Raw genomic sequence first — 6,798 nt, 5'->3', positions numbered from 1 at the left:
ATGCCATCAAGTTGATTCATTATCATGTCATACACAGAGCCAACACATTCAACTAATCGTAGCCTACAAATTCTAGCACACATCACAAAATTTGACGGGTATCATTTTTTAATCCATCAAGCTTCTTCCTTTTTCATGCTTCTACACATACGATCGTAACACATGCCGGTTCAACATAAATTAAACAGTCTCTTGGGGAAAAAGAACACTGGCAAGAAAACCCCAAGAGAGGATTCATGAGTTGGGTTATTCAGACTTCACCCTATCACTCACAATCCATTTACCCCACCCCCAAAAAAAATAGATGCGATTGTCCCCAATGCATACAAAAGCAGAAAAAGAAAGTGGATTGGGTGAAGCAAACCTGTGGCGCATAGCGCCGGCGAATCATCAACAAGCGGGTGGGTCCGGTTTCCCGGAGCCCGCTGGAACAATAGTTGGGTCACCCTCAGTAGTGCCCACATCATCCATCATAGCACCCTCAATATTGCTTTCTATCACTCTCACCGCACCAGCAGTGGTGCTCACAACATCCCTCAAAATAGGTGGGACCTCTACAACTGGGGCAGAACTCAATGCCCCTGCAATACTCTCACGCACCCTCCGCTGGCGCAACTCTTCATCTAAAATCGAAGCCTTCCTAGCCTCCTTCTCCTGCCTACGCTGTCTCTTTTGAGATTTTTCCTCCTCAGTGCGACTAGAACGGTGCCTCTTACCTTTGGTATGTGTAGGCACAGACTCCTCATCGGCGGTCGCACTGAATAAAGCATCCAACACCGTATCATCAACCAGTGCAGTAGGTGCAGCCTGAGGCTCAACTGTAAGGGTGGAAAGAATGGCATCAACGTCGCCCCGGGGACTAGCTAATTCAGCCTGAAAAAATGATAGATCTATGGCCGGGGTTGGTCGCTCGAGGACTCGCAATTCAAAAGCATCAAGACGCTTATTAACGGTCTGGACCTTCCAGTCCATCATGCCCTCCATCCTTCGCTCCATTTTGGCCTCGGACTCGACTATAGACTTTTGCATCCAAGGCTGGATATGATGCAGCAATGTGGCCATCTGAGCCTCTAATTTCTGTACTCTAGCCAACGGGACAACAATAGCTCCTAACTGTGGTGTGGACCGGGATGAACTAGGAGCCATGCTAGCGGCCTGGGAAGAGGAGGCCGGGACAGTATCATAGTTATTTGGTATAATGGGGTCACCGCCCTGTGCCAGCCCCACCGTGTCTGCAAGATCTGCGCCCAAGGGAGGTACCTCAACCTGGGGATCTCTGCGAGGTGCCGCTACATTTGCCTCATCTCGGATGAGGTCTATATCCAAATCCCCGGTAGGGTGGATCAACCTATCATAATGCCAGATCGGCATTCCAGAGTCCCTGCACAATTGGAAAATCAAACATGGAAAGGGGTAAGTAGTGGAGGTCTTGAATGCCCTCTCGTGAATCTCTGCCAGCAGCATGCGAGCAAGGTCAATCTCCACTCCTGCTATTAATGCTGCAACCATGACCATTCTGTCCCAAGTGAGTTGGTTGTTAGCTTTTGTAGGCGACACCCTGTTACGCACCAACAACCAGAAGAACTTGGCCGCAAAATTTAATGTGGCCTTTTGGACACACAATCGTGGTGTGGTGACCCACTCCGCACGCTCGCCATCAGCAGCAATGTACTTAGCCAACCATAGTATAACAACATCTCGCTACTCAGCATTCCTCTGGAAAGCACCGCTCCGCACGATGTCCCATCTGTAATCAAACTCCGCTGTGCTTAGTGACCAAGTGTGACCTGTGGTAGGCCCATAGAGAAAGCGGCTGATGGTAGCCTGTGATATGTCTACCGGACAACCTCGGACCATAGTGGACGCGAGAGGATCTTGGGCTAAGGGCTTTGATTTCTTGGAGATCGACCCACGGAGAGTGGCAGTATAGGAGGCGTAGAACTCCCGCACAATTTCCTCGCTATAAGTCCTTGGGTCTCGAGCCATCCAGTCACACTTGTAAAGGTTGAAAGCCGGTGAATGTCGGGGACAGTGTGCAAGCTCCCTGTGAGGACTCTGCGCTCCTCTGTAACAATTCGGGCCATCTTCTCTTTATCATTAATCATCTTGGCATCCTGATAGATTTGCCATTGGCCCTCAACACACCATCTGTTTGGCTCACCGGCCACTTGAGTAGGGTTCTCATTTCTTGGTATGGGTACTGACTCTGAGCTAGTGGCCTCATCAAATGAGGCTGCTTGTTCATGCTGGTTAGACCCTATGGATGACTTGGCATTGAACCCCGAAGCATGGGCAGACTCGAACCCTGAAGCATGGCTGGACTCAGAGCCCGAAGCATGGGTAGACTCGAAGCCAGACGCAGACCCAGTAGCTGAACTGGAAGCAGCCCCAGTTGGTGACCCGATCACTGTGTGCTCCTCATCAGACTGGGAGACAGTGACTATGTCGGGAATCACCTTCCGGGGGGTGTCTCTAGTGGCTCGGGGTGCAATGGGAGAAGTCCTTGTGTTGAGAGAAACGTATGCTGGATCTCTTTCCGTGTCTGTTTCCTCATCGATTAACCTGAAGCTAGGAGGAACAAATTTTGACTTGCCCTGTTTTGAGTAGGTGACTAGCTTATTGGGTGCCATCGTACCTGTGGAAGCGATATTAGTGCCAAAACTAAATCTAAACAACTAAAAAAAAACTTTAGAACTATAAACGAACAGTAACAAAGTCGCAAGAAAATTTTAGACAGAGGCTACAGTGGTCTTCCACGGAGGGGACCTACAGTCCTTAGACTGATCTACGGTCCGTGGAACCCTTCCGTGGATTAGAGGACCAACAATATTGGTCGCAGATGGAAACCACAGATGTACATAACGGTCCGTAGATTGATCTACGGACCGTAGTCCACATCCGTGGTTACACACTTGGTGAAATTTTCAAGAGCATCCACCCACGAACCCAATATACGGTCCGTAGATTGATCTACGGTCCGTAGCAGGGTATCGTGGATGGGATTTGTGCTAGGTTTTAGCCATTCTTAATTTTCAAGTCCACATCTTAGACCATTTTCAACAATATCCTAGTCTAATCATGCATTTCAACATTGAATCATGCTAGTTTGTCATTCTCAGGATTCCGATTAATCATTTTAACAATTATTTAAGAAAAACTTTGGAACCTAAGTCGAAATTTACATGTAGACTTATAATCACATATAACAAGGCAACACAATCAGTTTCTATAGTTCCAAGGGTATTGTAACTTCCAATTTTATCATGCAATTTCATCTAATAGTTACCCAAGGTCAAGACCCGACTCCCTACTTTCTATATTCTATCTATGAACCGAAATTCAAAGTAAGGGGAAAGTTTATTACCTTACAAGCAACGTGGAGTAGGGTGATTTCGTGACGACACTAAGTTTTGCAAGATCAAAGAATCGCCTCTTCGTTACTAACCCAACACTGGACCCTTTTTGTGGAATATGGAATGAGTTGTATTCGGAATGGAAATGAATTGTGGGAATGATGGGGGAATGGAAGGGATGATTTTAAGGGGGAGTTATGGCGTGATTTAGGGGAGTTGAGGGTGTTTGAAACGGTTGGAGCACTACAAGAAAAACTGCCTCTAAGGAAGGGAAATATGGTCCCTGAAAGTTCAAATCTAGTCCCAAATAGTCTATTGAGACGGGAAAAGGCTGGTCGTGACCCGTCCTAAAATGCTCCTTCGCTAAAGGTCAATTGGGACGAGTCCCTTTAGCTGGTTGCTAAATGAGTTTAGAGACGGAATCAAAGCTGGTCCCAAAATACTTTTGAAGACTGTATATCTCATCCCAAATAAAGGATTTTCTTCTTTGAAAACTAGTCATTTTCTGGTCGTTAAATCCCTTTAGGGACTAGCAACGAACTAGTCCTAGATTACTCTTTAGGGATGAGCAACTACCTCGTCCTAGATTACTTTTTCTTGATGAGCAACTATGTCGTCTTAGATTGTTTTTTTGCAACTAGCAACACCTCGTCCTAGATGAACCTTTAGGGACAAGAAGTTGTCTAATCCTTGATGAAACATTTAGAGACAAGAAACTATCTCGTCTTAGATGCACTTTTAGAGACGAGCAACATTTTTGGTCTCTAACTGAGCATCAGTGCTTCTGGATCTTCATTTCACAAAAATAATATAAATTTTATCAATAAATAAAATATTTCTACGGTAAATCTCCATACAAAAGGTTGATATAAATATAAAAATAGTTAAACAATATCCCATGGTGTTTCACTATTTGTTTAACAAAAAAAAGCTTAGTAAATTAACAATATCCCGAGCTAGACTATGATTTCAAGTTTTGCATAACTTTCCTAGAAAAATAATAATGGTCTTGTGCATCTTCTAAATTTGCATCTTGACTTGTAGCTTCAATCTTCACAAAAGTACACCGAAATTCACCAAGGGTTATCCAAAAATATTAACAAGCTGCAAGAACATAGGAAAAATTCAATAAGAAAACTCTGATAGTGTATCCCAAGTCTAAAATGTCTACAGATTGCATTCATAATAAATGGATTAAATCCCAAAGAACTGTAGACTGCATGAAATTCCAGAAAATTACACTATGTAAAGTTCTGCAGAAAATAAAAGAAGTTAAATCCCATGCCTAAATTCACTGTAGGCTACATTCACTATGTCTACAGATTGCATTCATAATAAATGGATTAAATCCAGAGAACTGTAGCATGAAAATTCCAGAAAACTGTAGGCTACTTTCACTATGTAAAGTTCTGCAAAAAATAAAAGAATTTCGTACAGTTGTACAAAACTAAAAAAACAGAGGAAAAAGATGTGTGTATGCTATTGTATTGTATAAAATGGAAACAACACAGATAAAGAAGGCAATAATCTTTTAAACAACTCTAATGCCGGCGAAGATGCTGCCTCCACCCCGTCGTTCCCCTTATTTGTTCCTTACGTATTTTCTGATAGCAAAGACATGTTCAATCCTTATTCATTCGTAAGATGTAAAACAGACACACTATTGTTCTCATGTAGATATCTCAGAACCAAGCAACTCGCACTTTCATGGATTACGAGTCAATAAGTCAAGCAACGGATAGAATTTGGGATTTGATGAGAGGAATCTCAAGGATTGAATCCAGCCATCAGAGAAATAACTTACAGCATCTCAGATCTTTACAATTTCATAGATGGCCTTGCTGATATGAGTGCATTAGTGTATGATCACTCAATCCAGGCTTACCTCTCCTATGAACGACAGTGGATAACTGGAATCACAGAGATAATATATCTTAAACGGTAGTTTCTATATACCATTTTCACTTAATTTCCTAATAGCTTTTATGAAGAAAAGAGTTGTGGATTGGAAGATATCTGTCAAGAGTAAAAATCAATGTATAATACACTTCTTTTCCCTCAAATCCAAATCCTATCTGCAGAGCTATAAGTGCGAAACCGACTGCTGTCGGAACTGAACCTATATTGGCTTTGCAACTCAAATCATGGATGTATAACTATGCATAGTTAGTTTTGTAAATTGAGCACTTTAAACTTGCTAATGATTTTATCTCACAACTACTTGTAGTGGATGTACAAGTTCATCTTTCCCTGTTTTATCAACCAAATGACCATCTTTACTAGAATCTCCTAAACGAAACTGGTCATCATTCTACTGAAACATCAAATTTTCCACTACACAGGGAGATGTTTTAGTACTCTGTTCATCACAAATGCTCAAAAAGCAATACAGTTTTCCATTATCAATCCAACAAACAAGAAAATTCCTGATATGTATCATGAATCATAACACAAATATGTCAAACAACCACCATCTAAGAGAAGAGAATCACCAAGCGAAGTACCTCACAAGTGAAGAATTCCTTTAAACATGATCAATAATCTTATTCTTGTAAGCATGACAATAATCTAATCTAAGCTACACAAATTATCAATCCATGAGGCAGATCAATAATAATAGAAAAGCTGATGGAAAACATGTCAATTATCAATCTATCGTCTTCCAGTTTCAAAAAGGATAATGGATATGTTATTTGTTCATTTCTCTCTTCATTAGTTTCGTAAGAGTTCAGCCATACACTAACTACTTAAACAACTATCTGCAAATAGAGTTTGGTATATTGTTACTTACTTGATAAGCAAAAGAAGTCATTGGTCATTCAATTGATATGGGTGATGTCATATGAGGGTTATGCGATTGTTGAGCAGTAATGAATTCTTTCATTTTTCTTATTTCTTTCATCTCATCTTCTAAGGTAGACAAGTTTGAGTTCCACAACACTTTTCTACAATCTCTATGCTAGGTAGATATGGCTCAGCTTTTAGTATTTCTTTGATTTGAGCCTGCAAAATATATACAAGTACATTTCAACAGATCCCTTAATAATTTGAAGTAATTTACATATTGAATTTACCAAACGCACATGTTTTTCAATTGCTTCTGGTTCAACAAGCATGTTATCTTTCTTACGAGTCTCAAAGAAAATATTTGCCAAATTTGGCGGATTGCCATCTTTTCCTCCCTTTACATCAAAGAGAAACATGTCAAAGAGCACTTCTTAAATATTTTCTTTAGGAAAGTAATTTTTCGATAATACCTGCTGATAAATAATCTCTCTAATAGGCTTGCTACCAATATGATGATACATCTTTAACTTAGCTCGATTTTCTGCATTTCTATTGCTCCTCGCCTGTATTGTTATGTAAAACTTTAATATCTAAGAAAACTTACCAAGTTAAAAAAGAAGTTTAACATCTAAATATCACGTTGAGTTGCAAAATGGAT

The sequence above is a fragment of the Solanum tuberosum genome, unplaced genomic scaffold (assembly GCF_000226075.1).
Source record: "Solanum tuberosum cultivar DM 1-3 516 R44 unplaced genomic scaffold, SolTub_3.0 scf00197, whole genome shotgun sequence".
In the NCBI taxonomy this organism is placed as follows: domain Eukaryota; kingdom Viridiplantae; phylum Streptophyta; class Magnoliopsida; order Solanales; family Solanaceae; genus Solanum; species Solanum tuberosum.
This window is presented reverse-complemented; position numbering follows the sequence as displayed.